A 16964-nucleotide genomic window follows, 5' to 3' on the forward strand; every position below is an offset into this window, starting at 1 on the left:
AGCTTTTTACGTCAAGCGCTTTAAGCAGGATCGAGATTAACCAATGACCACATTTTTCGAAACACTCTGTACATTTTTAAAAAATCTTATAATATGTAAAAAACAAAATAAAATATACGTGTTTAAGAGTTTTTTCGGAAACTTGACCGTTTTTTAAATAAAAAATATTGTAATATTTGAGGGGTGGTTTCACCGGGTGGAGAAGCACTCGTCGAGTGGGCTGAAGTGCATAGACTCCACTTAGTATTTGATGCAAAGGACAGAGCATCTTTCAGATCTGCTGCGTGGAATAGAGAATTCAATCTGGACTTAACATTTGTGACTTGCGATGATAAAGGGCAACCGATCAATATAGCCAGAAAGGTACTTGATGATTTTCCCAAAAGCCAGCACCGTCCCATATTGCTTGAGGTGGGCACTCAAATACCTGTTATAAGATCGCTCCCCAGACCAAGATGTCATAACGAATTTCTCATTAATACAGGACCAAATGTAAGACAATGGTTGGCAAATTTCTTTACCTATATATTAAATAATAGTGCGATCCCTAAAGACATGAATAAAGCAAAAATAGTTTCTGTCCTAAAGCCTGGCAAATCTAAAGATAGGCCAGAAAGTTATAGACCCATTTCCCTTCTTAGCTCTTGCTATAAACTCCTAGAAAGGCTAATTTTGGAAAGAATAGTGGGAAAAGTAAACAACTGTGTGCCAGTATATCAAGCAGGATTACGACCAAATCGTAGCTGTACAGACCAGGTAATGAGCCTTACAACACATATTGAGGCTGGTTTCCAAAGAGGACTGAAAACATCAGCAGTATTTGTTGACCTGACTGCTGCCTATGACACAGTGTGGCGGCACGGCTTGCTGTATAAGTTCCTGCGAATAGTTCGAAATATAAAATTAGCCAAGTTACTTAACACAATGCTGTGCGACAGACTTTTCCAAGTTAAAGACGTTACAAAACGGATTGCCACAAGGTTCCGTACTTGCTCCAGTTTTATTTAATTTATATATATAGGACATGCCAGTAACGCAGTCTAAAAAATTTGCTTACGCTGAGACTTAGCTTTGGTAGTGAGTAATAAAAGCATGGAAGCTACTGAACAGACCCTAACCAACGATTTGGAGATTTTGGGTGATTTTTATCGTAAATGGAGACTAACACCAAACCCCAGCAAAACAGAAAGCACCTGCTTCCACCTAAATAATAAACTAGCTAACAGGGAGCTCACAATATCATTTAATGGTGCTATTCTCCGACATAATCCAACTCCAAAATACCTAGGAATCACACTGGATAGAACTTTGTCCTACAAGGCGCATATAACCAACACCGCAGCAAAAGTACGAACAAGAAATAACATTATTGGAAAACTATGTGGCACAACATGGGGTGCGACAGCAGAAACCCTCCGAACATCGGCCCTAGGTCTTGTCTACAGTGCTGCAGAATATGGTGCACCTATCTGGCTAAATAGTGTACATGTGCACAAACTTGATACAGAGCTTAATAACACTATGCGCACTATTTCTGGCTGTATCAAGTCTACACCAACATATTGGCTTCCAACGTTGTCCTGTATTGCGCCACCACACTTAAGAAGGCAAGACGCATTACTCCGGGAATATAATAAATTGTCAGCCAACGAACTCCATCCTATACATGAGGATGTGACTGCTGCATCCCTGTCTAGACTGAAGTCTCACCGACCCGTAATTAAAACTGCTCGAGAATTGCAGGAAGATAATTTTGGGGTAATTCACAAATGGACCGAGATATGGTCTGAGTCCACTCCACCCAACATCCATCTGAATCTTCCTGTCAATTGTAAACCGAAGGGCTTTGAGGCATCTCGCCAAATATGGAAAACAGCCAACAGGATCCGTACAGGCCACGGCCGATGTGCAGACCTCCTGCATAAATGGGGAAAACTAGCGACTCCTCAATGTGATTGCGGATGCGCTTGTCAGACTATGGCGCACATTGTGTCCGAGTGCGAAAATCGATCTTATCCTGGGGATAAGAACGACTTTTTTACCCTACCGCTTACCGCAACTCAATGGATCGAAGGCCTGGATATAGCGCTGTAAAGTTTTTATATTAATATCTGTTTTGTTCTGTTTTTTATATGTTCCTTTTTATATTTTATATATACTAATTGTTTCTTATCTATACCACTGTCAGTGTATATATTTTGTTTATAATTTTAAGTGTTTTACATATTTGTCTATATTTTTTTGGTTGTGTATATTTATACATATTATTTTTATAGTATTATGTGTTCGCCAAACGATAAATAAATAGTCACTTAAGGATTTTATATATTAATATAGATAATCAATTTTTTTTCCTAAAATAATTTTGAATAAAAGTAAATACATATATAAAACCGGGCAACGCTGTGCCGGTCAAGCTTAGTGACGTGACTAACAGTTTATTTGGTATGAACTCTAGTACTATTCTTCCACTTTTATTCTGGAAATAAGCATGGTTTAAATGAACAAAAAATATTTCCATTACAACACCAAGATGCCATTAACACTAAATTTATATCCCATTTTTTAAACTCTTTATTTTAGAAAAAATGTCAAATTGAAATATTAAGTACCGTTTATTTGACAAATAAATACATTGACACAACTGAGAACTGTGCGTGATCGCTTATTTGCCATTCTTACCCGTCAGTCTTGAGAAATGAACCAATAATGTTAAGTGGTAATCATAAAAAAGGTCCACAAACACAAGAGGCTTTCGATCTTTTCGAAAATTTCCGCTTTTTCTTCGTGGAAAAACCACTAAACAATTTGGTTCCAGGCTCTCGAGAAAAAGTACACGCCAAAAGAAGTGAGAAGTATGTCGCCCCGTTGGACTATTGACATAGAGAAAAGTGGGCTCATATTTTTCGAGTGTGCTTTATTGGCGCTGAGGGAAAAATAAGAAAAAAAAACAAAGAAAAATAAAATCGAAAAAATGGATATTGTCTTATTTTGTTCGGTAGCGTTATGTTGATTTATCGAGACAAGCTCTTTTTGAAAAAAATGGTTATGTATAATTCAAAACGTCTGGGATTTTGTATAATATTTTGCATATGATTTTTTTTTGTTATAATACAGAGTGGTCCGAACTGTATTCCAGAAACTTCGGCAGCATATTCTGCAGTTAAAATAAGTAAAAAAGTTCGTATAAATGTATGACCTAAAATGCTTAGTTTCGGAGATACAGGGTGTAGAATTTTCATTTTTATTTCGATTTGGATGAAAATTGATATCTGGGAGTTTTTTGACATGAGAAATTTGACTTTTATGTCTATATGACTTCTACTTGTAGAGGGCGCCACATACATATTTTTAACTGGTTTGAAGAGTGATATCTCTTGATCCGCACCTGTATAAAACTTCTAAGTGAAAAAATATACATTTGCAAAGTTTTTTACGTAAAAAATGTCTCTTTGTAAAAATCGCTAAGAGTATATATAGTTCTCGAGATATTTGGAATCGAAATTATCAATACCTGTCATCATTGACACAAATTAAACATAGTAGTAGATTAGACTGAAATCATAAATTTGAAATGTTTTTGGGTCAAAAGTTCAACAGAGACTGTTTTATCATCATTTATTAGAAGAAAAATTAATGATGGAAAAATTAATGAAAAAATTCCCAAATTTATCATTTCAGTCAAATAACTAATCTACTCAACGCATGTTTATTTTTTATCAATAATGACATGTATTGACTGTTTCCATCCTAAATATCTTGAGAATGGTTGCTCGTAGCGATTTTCATCAGGAAACATTAAGTAAAAAATCACGAAAATGTATAATTTTTCACTCAGTAGTTTTATACAGGTACGGACGAAAAGTTATTACTCTTCAAAGCAGTTAAAACACATGTAGATTGCGCCCCCTACAAGCAGCAGTTATATTGACATCAGAATTAAAATTATCATGTCAAAAAACTCCCAGACACCAATTTTCATCCAAATATTGACGTTACTTCAGAAATTATTTGGGAAAAATCGAAAGAAAAATCAAACTTCTTCACCCTGTGTCTCCGAAACTAAATATTTTTGGGACATACATTTATACGAACTTTTTTACTTATTTTTATAGAATATGCTGCCGAAATTTCCGGAATACAGTTCGGACCATCCTGTATATATTTACCAGACGAAACTATAGTGGAATCTGTTTAATTGGAACAACTAATTGTAACTTATTCTGATTAGCAAATATGCATATCGCATTATATTGTGAAAAAATCTTCGGGATATTTATTTAATAATAATACCCATATTATTATACTGATGGATATTTCATACATACCTACACATTAAAAATAAAGTCAAACTGTTTTCTACAAACATAAAATCTTATCGCAATCAAATAATTATATTATTCGACGTGAAATTTTGGTTATTGGCTATTCCACGCTAGTTTCTGTGTGTAGAATTACTAGGGGCATCAAAAATAGCAGTAATTTTGATTAACAGCGTGTAATAAGCTGCACAAGTTTAATATGAGTTCAGTTTATTTTATTTTTTTTATGTTAAAAAATTAAATAATGCATTTTTTACCTTATTAATAAAATTTATGAATAATTCATCATCATCATTTCCAGCGTATTCAACCATTTCGAATTATGGTGTAGCCTCCCTTAAAAGAGCTTGACGTAAAAAGCTGATTTTTGGAAAACAGATTGACTTTAGGGTGTAGAGGTTCGGTAAGAAGAGATTTTTCGAAACTCGAATTCTAAGGAAGTGAAACTATCCCTCAAATATTAAAATATTTTTTATTTAAAAACCGGTGAGGTTTCCGGAAAAACTCTTAAGCACGTATATTTTATTTTGTTGTTTTACATATTTTAAGATTTTTTATAAATTTATACAGCGTGTTTCATAAAATATGACCACTGAGTAATCACGATTCTGCTTAAACTGCTTGACGTTTAAAGCTGATTTTTGGCAAATGAATTGACTGTGGGGTGTAGAGGTTCGATAAAGAGGGGTTTCTCGAATCTCAAATTCCAAGAGGGTGAAAACGCCCCTCAAATATTACAATATTTGTTATTTAAAAAACGGTTAGTGTTTCGGGAAAACGCTTGGACAAGCATAATTTATTTGGTTTTTTTTCATATTTTAAAATTTTTAAAAAAATCATACAGGGTGTTCCAAAAAGTTGGGTAATTTCTTAACCACGATTCTGCTTAAACTGCTTGACGTAAAAAGCTTATTTTTGGCAACCGGATTTTTCGAAAGTCAAATTCCAACGAGATGAAACTACCCCTCAAATATTACCAAGTTATATAATAATATCGCCATATTGTTTTTTCTCATGCTGACATAAATGTGAGAAAATTTTATCCAGTTTGTATGTTAATGAAAATTCTTGCTTTGCTTTATCATCACCATTACAAATGATTAATTCGACGCGAACGAAGTCGCTGGTACACGCTAGTCTACTCATAAACGAGAAACCTCATAAAACACACGAAAATTGGACACCCTGTATACGTTATAAGCTCTTATTGTGTCTGACCTTCGACCATCCGGCTCTAGGACCATCCCTAACGAATCCGCTCATCGAATTTTACCTCCAACGGAAATTAAAGCAGACTAGCTTCATTATGAGAGGTCTTAAGCAGCCGCCGGACCACTCCGATTTACATAGGGGGGTGCTTAGGGAGGATATAGGGGTGATATATTTGGGAAGGGGGTGCTTGGGGGTGGCGATGACCGCTTTCTGGCCGCATTCCAACTTGACCGTCCGGAATAGCGGTCGAGATTGTGTGTATGTGGTGGCGGTCAGCAAAGTAAGACCACCTTTGATATATTTTATATAAATAAAAAAGGTTTAAGATCAAAGAGATTTAGAGTCCTCTTTTTCGTTTGATGAGTTGTAACCCATTAAACACAGTGATACTGAAACGTACTTGAAGTTAAGATAAAATATTTTCTACTTATGTAAACCGAGGTTTTCTCAGATAAAATAAAAGTAGTATTCTGGTAAAATGTCCATCACAGCTGACCAAAATATTTATAATAAAAATAAGCAATAAGTATATATATATTTATAATAAAAACAGTGATTTTGTGATTAGGTACATTTTTTATTGGTTAGAGAAACAAAAAAAAATTGTGTGTACACTACGTGCACATAATATTTGAAGTGAAACTCCTTACTAACAGCTATTAAATTGGAGGATTTGAAGGACATGTTTGAAAAAGTGATATACAGGGTGGTCCGAACTGTATTCCGGAAACTGCGGCAGCATATTCTACAGATAAAAATAAGTAAAAAAGTTCCCATAAATGTATGTCTTAAAATGCTTGGTTTCGGAGATAAAGGGTATAGAAATTTCATTTTTATTTCAGTTTTTTCCAAATAATTTTTGAACTAACGTTAATATTTTGATGAAAATTGATGTCTTGGTGTTTTTTGACATGAAAAATTTGATTTTGATGTCAATATGACTGCTACTTGTAGAGGGCGCCACCTACATATTTTTAACTAGTTTGAAGAGTAATAACTTTTCATCTGTTACCTGTATAAAACTAGGGAGTAAAAAATATACATTTACGACGTTTTTTATGTATAAAAGGTCTCTTTGTAAAAATCGCTACGAGTAATGGTTCTCGAGATATTTGGAATCGAAATTATCAATACATTCCATTATTGACATAAATTGACTAAATAGTTATTAGACTGAAACCATAAATTTGAAATGTTTTTGTGCCAAAAGTTCAACAGAAACTGTTTTATCATCATTTTGTCGAAAAAAAAATTATCATTTCAGTCAAATAACTATCTACTCAACATGTTTATTTTTAGTCAATAATGACATGTATTGACTATTTCCATTCTAAATATCTTAGGAACGGTTGTTCAAAGCGATTTTTACAAAGGGACATTTTTTACGTAAAAAATCACGGAAATGTATATTTTTTCACGCAGTAGTTTTATACAGCTACGGACGAAAAGTTATTTCCCTTTAAAGCAGTTCAAACACATGTAGGTGGCGCTCCCTATAAATAAGAGTCATATTGACATCAAAATCAAATTTCTCATGTCAAAAAACTCCCGGACATTAATTTTCATCGAAATATTGACGTGACTTCAGAAATTAATTGGAAAAAATGAAAATAACCCGCCGAGTAATCCTCGACGAGCGACAAAAAAAGGTTTCAGTAGAAATCGTAAATCGCCCGTATCGTCGCGAGCAGCGAGGACGGTATACCACACCCGATGGAAGTTGCATGCCGAGTAATCCTCGAGGATCGACAAAAATACTCGAGACATACCGAGGAATACTCAGGTGGCCGAGTACCGAGTATTTTTCACTCGAGTGATCCCATCACTAGTAATTTTGCTAAATTATACGAATATGGTCGTTGATTATTGGTTTGAAATAAATATGACGATGTCTTCCAATAAAAATTTGAGTTACTTAACTCTAATAATTCTAATTCTGAGCTACCAAATTAGCTAAATGACTAGACCGTTATTCAAAAGCTACAAACCTATGTATATATGCAAATATAAAAAAACTCAAAATTTAAGTGAGGATGCAGTCAATAATAATCACCACACAGGCTAATAAAACTACATTTTCAAATTTGTCAAGCTTTCGAGAATTTTATTTCCATTATCAGGACAGTTTCTAAAATGTATAAATAAAAAAGGCATTAACATTTTAAAATTGTACAACAGAAAAAAACAATTGACTTAGTCAATTAGCAAAAAACATCCTTGTCACAAAAAGGCCTTAAAACTAATCTCATATGACACTGGAATACAAGGATATTTCCTTTATAAAATATTAAAATACATATCCAACGACATTACTTTTCTTTAAATTAAAAACTATTTTTTTTTAAATTTACTATACTAATTTCTACATTGTTGTTTCGAGCTCGATCAAACAGTGACTGTTTAATAAAGTACCAGTGAACTGAACATTCCAGAACTCTCCTTATCAAAATATTTTTTTATATATAATGACATTTACTTCTTGTAGGTGCCCGGTGGCGTAGAGGTACAGGCTCTCGTCTACCAATCTCAAGGTGTGGGCACAAGAATAGATATCAACCAGAAGCCTAACTTAGAGTTTGCGCGGGAAACATCGCCTAACCTAAAAATAGCGGTAGAACCTGTCAACGCACTGGCGTTCACAGTTCACTTATGTTTTGCGTTTTGCTGAGAGCAGTAGCTGTTCGTCATTCGTAAATATTGAATATTGTAGTTTGTGTTGTTTTATAACTGAACAGAGCGAATAGTCTGGAATAGTTATTAAATATTTGTTGTGCTAGGTACATTATTTATAATAACTTCAAAGACTACTGGTTCAGTTTGTGCCTCAAGAATGTGCAAAAGCCGGAGTTATGTTTCGCCAGGACGCAAAATGTTTTACGATACGTTTGTGAATATTTAATAAAAAAATGTTTGAGTATACATTCATGTGATATATGTACCAAATATGCAAAGGCACACAGTGAGTTAGATGATACATCGTTGTTTTGCCATTTACGTGCCTATGAAAATAATAAAGAGTGAAAATAATAATTTAGATATTTTTGGCAATCTTCAGATGTCACATGACAATTTTGTATCTTTTGTTTCTTCATTAGAACTTGTTTTTAGTAAATATTATAAAGAATATGGGACAAGACATTTTATTAAAGAAATATATATAATATGCCAACAAATTAATTTCAAACATCCATGTACTAGTTTTCCCCTAAAATATGTAACTAAATTAAAAAATACTAAAAAAAAATACTAAATTGTATTATACATACTAAAAAAGATAAACCTTAATTTTAAAACAGCCAATAAAAACAAACTAATTATATGGAGGCATGAATAAATACCTAAGTATTCTGATGTTAGCTTGTTTATTTATTTCGTTTGAAACTTAAATGAACACCTACCCTATCTTTAGAGGATGTTTTAAAACGGGCCAATTGAAGGTAAGTATCTCAAGTGTCCTTATAAAGAACCCAAAGTTTTAAATTTCAAGCAAATCTCTTCTTATATTAAAAAATCCGCCATATAAAAGTGTCACCGGAACTCAATACGTGTGCAACGTTTCGGAAAAATTGGAATAATAGAAGTGATCAATAAAGCTGCTGCCAGATTTGCAACAAACAAAGGTATGGTAAAGTTATATAAAATCGTTTAAAAATATAAACTATTTTTATACCGCGATATCTCTAATGGTTTACTAATGCAGTGTTTTTTATCGCTGGCAATAAGTTTTACATTAAAAATATTACTCCATAAAATATGTTGGGACATTTGTACTAAACCAATATTACAGCATCTTAAACAAATTAGCCTTTACTTTTAACTTTAACAAACTCACCTATTAAAGTTTTAAGCAGTAGTTTTATTAACTGCCGAATGATATTAATTAATTCTATACTTTTCAATATACAACAAAAAAATAAATACAACTCTGTATACATTCAACGGAAATTTATTAAATACGTCTCTGTGTTCTACCGCTATTAAATGGCGGCCCAATTCGTGAAACGTCACGGATTTCAGCTCCAGTTAGGTTTCTGGTTGATATCTATTCTGTGGTGTGGGTTCGATTCCCACACCCGGCATTTCATCAGCCGACTATTTTTATTAAAATAAAAATAGTTTGGGTACCTAGGTCGACTCAGCCTTAAATGAGTACTTGGGATTCACAATCCTGAGGTAATAATAGGCGGTTGAAGCGTAGTGCTAGCCACATTACCTTCCTTGTATACCGAACGGCTCTAGTACGGCAAGCTGTACCTTGCTACTCCCAAGGCGTTAAACGCTATATACGGGAGCTATTATTATTATTATTATTACTTCTTGTAAAGCTTTTTTGCAAACCAACAAACCATCCACGGTCACAAACTATAAAAATATATCTATTGAATTTATTTTGCACTATTAAAGGTAAAAATCAACTTTCAAAACTTAGAATTACTTAAAAATTCTTTTTTATAACCACGGAACGACAAGCAAAACCGAAACCCTGGAAGCACTCCAGGGACTGCTGGAAAGAAGTGCGTGGCCACTGAGGTCGAGCGTCGATAATCAGTTACACCAGTTACTTCTGTTCGCGACAGGGAACTAAAACCCTAGGAGCGCAACGGCTGGAGCGAAGTAGGTCGGCGCCGCGCGCCGAGGTCCAGCGTCGATGCCCAATTACAGTAGTTACTTCTGTTCGCGACAGGGAACTACAACACTAGGAGCGCGACGCGAGATGCGACGCACAGTGCTTACGAGACGCGACGCGACGGCTGGAGCGAACACGTCCCGACGAAATCGCGACGGCTAGAGCTAAACACGTCGCTATGCGGTTACTACGGTTCGAGCTAACTTCAAGTGCGATTATAAATAATTTATTTGCAAATTATAAATAATTTATAATTTTGTCGTCATTATGATCGTCGTTCTTCAGTAACAGGTTCCTGATTCGTTGTGGAGCGCGACACGACGTTACTCCAAAATCGCGTTACTCAAATACCGACACATCACTACTGCATATTCCTTTCCGAATAATAAGTCCGATATTTTTTTTCAATATTAGTATATAGTTTCAATATTGAATCATTTTCTACCACATTCAAAGTTACATTAAATTAGTTACAACTAAGTAGTAATACCAAAATACTATTATCGTTTCAAAAGAATTCTACTTATGTTTCTTTCTTTTAAAAACAAACTTTTAAGATCGTAGTTCTTTAAAAAAACGACCATATCTTCCAATTTTACTGTTTGTCTTTCCCGTCGATATCCATGGATCCAAATCCAATAAAACCCGAAACTCTCTTTGCTGCCCGTCCCCCCAGTTGAAAAGTATATAAAAACGATCTCATCGGATCCGTTACAAAAACAAATTCGAATAAATATCGAGCTAAACTCAAAATTGGGGAGACGAAATCGAAAAGGTCCTTTACCAACCAGATCAACTACAGTTATTTTTGCCGCGTTCCTTTTCCTCTCCGTCCTCATGTTTTATTCATGGCCGTTGTAAATACTGGCGAGTTAATGTTTGCAAACATCGAGAAACTGAACTTATTGAAAATATTTCCGGGCAACCGCTCATTACTCTGCCATCTGGTGGCAGCCACCGCTAAACTAGGTAAGAGAGCAAATGGAGGGGAAAAGGAAACAAATGAGTTTAAAATGTATTTTAAACCTTAGAGCGTAAACTGCTAGAGGCATTCTAGAGGCATTCTTAGGTTTTGTGGATATTGTGCATCTAACATTGGCTGTGGACTTATTTCTGTATTAATAAAAATTAAGACATACACTGAGGATATTCACTGCCAGGGGCCTGCATTGAGGCAGTACGTGTATTGTGTTGTAAATTGTAGGTTGTATGGGACGGGGAAGTTGATCCCCGCGACCTTAGAGATCTATTGTGTCCCTCTTTATTGAGTTATAACTCATCACACAATGTTAAGTCTTGAGACTGTTTTACAAAGGTCAGTTGTTCCATCTGCAATATCAGTCGTACTAAAGATTATGGCAGAAATGGTTCTGGTCTCGGCGCACTCAGTGATGAGATGTCCTGGTGTTTTTTTGGTGCCAAACCCATTTTCCATACAGAATCTGCATTCGCCGTTGTTTGTTAGTTTCAATCTACTATGATGTTTATTGAGGAGACCAGGTTCGAGTATCACCAGGTTCCATTCCCATACCAGGAGTCTTCCGAATTCTTGAATTTCGCTTTAAGTTGGTTTCTGCTTAGGAAGCAGAACGGTTCTGGTTCAGTTAGTGGAGTGTTTGCTCCTTTTCTAGCTAGATCATTTGCTTTCACATTAACTTCTATAGTAAGATATTGACTACAGCCTATTATCTACCAGATTATTTTTATATTACCCAGAGTCCAGATTTTTAGTTAATAAATATATGGATATTTCATTTTATTTTTTTTTATACCACCACACCAAGAAAAAGATATATACGTATAATTATAGTCATTATACTCAGAGAAATATTTTTGGAAATGCTTATATATACATTTAGTAAAATATAAAAATGTCATATCTTCTTGGGTTGAGGTTCGTTAATAAATAATAATTTTTTTTAAAACATCGTCTTGACGTTTCGCCCTTAATTTCGGGGCATCTTCAAAAAATTTTATTATCTAATTTTTTTTTTTATTAAATTACAATGTCAAAATAAACACTAAAAACATTGATACAACAAATTAAACTAATATACTATATAATTGAGTCAATTAGCTAACAAATTCAATTAAAAAACAAGAAAACATGTAATTTATAATAACATTTAGTAAAATAACTTAAAAAATAACAGACGCTCTTTCAAGTGTTCAAAAATGCTAAAAATAATTATTAAAAGAAATATATGGATGAGAATGAACCTCTATTCAAGTAGGTCTATAAAAAGTATTTTATGTTGAAACTCTGCTTCAGATAAATTAATATGTTTTTCTCTATTTATAACATCGCCTTCAATTATTATGACCTCTTGTAGATTTCAGCATACATTTTTCTCTTTTCAAAAGGGTATGAAAAGCGAAACTTTTAGCATTTTTCCCTCAAAACATTAGTACCTTAAAATAAAAAAAAAAATCACTCACTAACTTACACAACTGGATAATTTTATATTTAAACCATAATATTAAAACTATTTTCAAGATTGCGACTACTCTGAAAGTGTATTAACAAAAACAAAACCAGAAACATCACAACAAAAGAAAGAGTGCATCTATCAGAGGTACCTTTTGAATGTAGTGAATCATTTATTGCAAGAGAAAAACCTGGTAATGTGAGTCTTAACGAACACAAAAACAATGAACTCAGGTATTGCTGACCATTTGAAGTCCAAGCAAAACGGTATTTGAATAAGCGTAAATTTAAAAAAGCCGTTTCTATGACAAGCCTACATTATCTTAAGAAATTCAAGTATAGCATTTTCCACAATATAGCAACCACTTATCGTAACAATATTGGCGTCCTCAGCGTAAACTCAGTATTTTTAGGATTCATATTAATTCATTCTTGATAACGGTCAAAATTAACGACACTGTCAGTTTAAAAAGATATCTCTCTTATTTCTTCTAATCTGCATAAACATATCTGACAAATCTAAGCTTACTTGGAGATGCATATAGTACTTAATAGCTGAGTATTGAAAATTAAATGACTCAAAAGAGGGGAACACTGCAATCATTGTCATTTTCGACCAATGTGATTCTTGAAGAACAAAATGTCCCTCAAGTATGGCCATGGCCTACCTTGTGGGCGCGAGATCAATTCGAATCGGACCCACACCGTTTTTGAGGTCGGCTATATAGGATCCGCCATCTTGAATTTTGCCAATCCGACGTCAGATTCGCAATCAATGACTCATCTAACTTCAGATTCATGATCAGCGACCCAAAAAAAAACCTATACCGACTTTGGTTAAGATCGGTGCGATTTTCGAAAATCATGGCTGGAGGCAATAAGGTTATTAAAAGATAAGGTTGTTTCGTAACTCGATCCGCCATTATCGAAAACGTCATCTACTACGTCATAGGAATGATACCACTCATAGATAAAGGGATAAAAACTGCCCACAGTCCGACAGTGCATTTCCGAATCGATAATCATTGTGTACTTTATACTTTATTGTTTATAGTGTATGGCGTCAATAGTTTTCAGTTCTTTGATATGTGTTTTCTTTCTTGTATTGTGCATTTATCTCTCTTTGTCGGTTGCATTTTATTTCTTATACCTTTATCTATGATTTTATACGTTCTGTATCATCCCTGTGACGTAGTTGCAGCTTCGCTCCTATTGGTCCAAAAGTTACGAGACAAACTTATCTTTTAATAACCTTGGGCTTGAGGTAGGTTTTTTGAGGTTAGAAAATATATGAGACATGCTAGCTCACCAAGTTTTTGAGGTCAGAAAAAGAATGAGATGTGATAGCGTAATTCTGATAGCGGATTCGTGCTTAGCTTCGAAAAATACTATAAGATATAATGGTCTGTTAAAAAGCATAGACCACTTTTTTATTTTGTGTGGCTGTCTTACCTGTGTTAGGAATTATAGTGTTAAAAACCTCTTCTTACCACTTTGCCCACGGTAACTATCACCCTTATAACTCCCTTGAATAAATAACTATTCAATGTTGATGCATAATAAGTTAATTTCTGGAAAATTCCTAAAGCAACTGTAAGTTTTTCTTCATCTTGAAACCCACAAAACTATTTTTCTTTCCACTCTATTCCAGGCACTCTAAAGCATTTAATGATTAAAGCCGCTTCTATTTAAGCTCGAAGATTAATTTAAATGAGTTTCAATTAAACGTTAAAACAACATGGCTCCGTTCTCCTATTAATAGTCGAGCGGAATTGGTCAATTAGCAGAATCGTTGTCTTTGAGGTAACAAAGATGGAGAATGGAACAGGAAATTGCCGTCAAAGATGAACAAGAACTATTTAGGCCAGTTGTCTTTGTCTTTTTAGTTACCGTCAAAATATCGTTCAGAATGATAAAGAAAGTTTGGTAAAGTTAAGTTTTTAATATTAAAATATTAAGAGGTTGTAGCCTCATCGTGATTTTCTATTTCCCATTTAAATAACATGAGGAAAGATTTTTCTTTTGAAATTATATTGTGTTCTAACAAATCAGCTTTTTGTGAAAATCAGTACATAATCTTGTAGGAAATTAACCGGCCTTCAAAAAAGATTTGATATAAATTTACATTTAATCGACTCGTTTGAAAGTTATTGAAGGTTAAAGTCCAACTTCAAATCGTATATGATACCTACCTTCAACAATTTTTTATATTTTATCACGAAATGAGTGCTCAAAAACATAACATATAATATTTTAGGTTTTTGGGCCATTATTTCGTGATAAAATATGATAGTTTATGTTTATGAGCCAATATTTCGTGATAAAATATAAAAAATTTGAACCTTCAATATCTTTCAAACCAGTCGATTAAATAAAAATTCATAGTAGACCTTTTTTGAAAACCGTTCAGTTTCCTACAAGAATATGTGTTGATTTTTACGCTTATTGGTTAGAACGCAAAAAAAAATAAAAAAAAAGAATTTGTTTTCCTAAATCAAGTGATTTTTTTAATTTTAATCGTGATTTAAATCAAAAAATCAACTTTTTTAAAACTTTACAATAAATCGAAAAATAAATGTAAAAGTTATAAAAATGTGTCCTAGAAAACTATAAAAAATATTTCTATATAACAGATATACCCTATATATTCATTAAATAAAATGTTGCACTTGCTATGGTAGCCTTTAAATACTTTTAACAAATCAAAAAATAATTGTACATGTTATAAAACTATATAAAAATTGATTTGTATAACACATACCTATGTGCCTATACCTACTACATATCTATTCATCAATTAAAATGTTGGACCGATTTTAGAAGTAATTTCGTGTGAATCCATTACACTTCTAAAGGGCAGGGATTTGCTTTGAAATTTATGTACTAGTGACAAAAAAACGCTATTAGAATTCATTTCATTCGCAACCATCAGTGCAGAAAAAGGTTCTTTAGATGTTAGACTGTATCTTCAAATCGTTGTCAGAAAATATGCTGTTTTATATCTTTTTTGAAACAGCTGTATATTGATGAAGATAACTTCTGCCTTCATCAATTTATCTTCTAGTTCTTTCCAAATTTCTACCGAAATTTCGACCTGCAGTAACTATTTTACACTTTGACAATAGATAGATAATACCAAAATAATACTAATTTCATTCTCGACCTAAGACTATTTCCGAACAATAGTGTATTGTGTAAGGAGTAAAAATTATACTTTTTTTGACGAGGTTGTACGGTTGACTAGCGTAAACAGGGAGGCACAAAAGTACAATTTTACTCCGTGTAGAATATACTATATTTTTACAAATTAAACATTAAAAATAATTTTTTAATCAATTTCAAACGTTGCATATAATATAAAAAGTAATACCTTGTAAGTAATTGAGTAACAATTTGTACACTCGTTGAAATTGACGCTTAATATCAGTTTAATAATATATTTTTGTAATTTTGTGCTTAGGTGTAAAAGTGCTTTACTTTTATGCCTAGGCGTTGAAATGACAAAAATTAATACTCTTGTGACATTTCAAAAAAAAATACTTTTAATCTGAGCGAGCCACTTTTTTTTGCGGAATATATTGGTGACTTTAGTCTAAGTTGGTGACCGATGTGGGAAAATAAAACGCCCCGTAGAATTGTTAATGTTATCAGTATCGGGCAGAGTTATGAAGATTTAGCCATTAGGATAGTATACTTTAATTGGAATTAAGTCCTAATTATTTCGAAATTCGATTTAAGTAATGTTTTCTATTAAAATCAAAAAAATCCGATTTAAATTAAAAAAAACTGATTTAAATCAAAAAAATCTGCTTTTTTTGATTTTTTTAAAAAAATCATGATTTTTTCCAACCCTGCCTTCATGTAAGCTTATAGTAAATAAAAATATTATAAATAAAATTCAAGAAAAAAGTCCTCTCCATAAGTTTACAAACCCGATTAAGATCAAAACCGGTATCTTAAATGATCCACTTCATACTAGATATCGGACGAAAACGCAATATTTTCCTCCTGAGAACTTCCTTTACTGCTCGCATTTTATTCCCCATTTTATCCCTGATACCGTGGGATATCGAAATGGGACGTTTGGGATCTTCTTATGGACTAAACTTGGGATATTATCGAGTCGTTTCCTCATCCACAGCATTCCTTTTTGATGTTAAATATGTGCTAGTACTATTAGCCTATTTTATCCCCAAAATGATTCTACGTATATTATTGTGGGTTTCGATATTTTCCTATACAAGGTATCCCAAAAATAATCAGTGCAAGTATTTAAAGTATTATTATTAAGTATTTTAAGGGGTGGTAGATCTGGCCAAAAGAAACTTATTTACTCTTTACCACTTTTAAAATAAATTGATAATAACCAAGTTAT

Source organism: Sitophilus oryzae, unplaced genomic scaffold (assembly GCF_002938485.1).
Source record: "Sitophilus oryzae breed Bouriz unplaced genomic scaffold, Soryzae_2.0 scaffold_172_pilon_pilon, whole genome shotgun sequence".
Lineage (NCBI taxonomy): Eukaryota > Metazoa > Arthropoda > Insecta > Coleoptera > Curculionidae > Sitophilus > Sitophilus oryzae.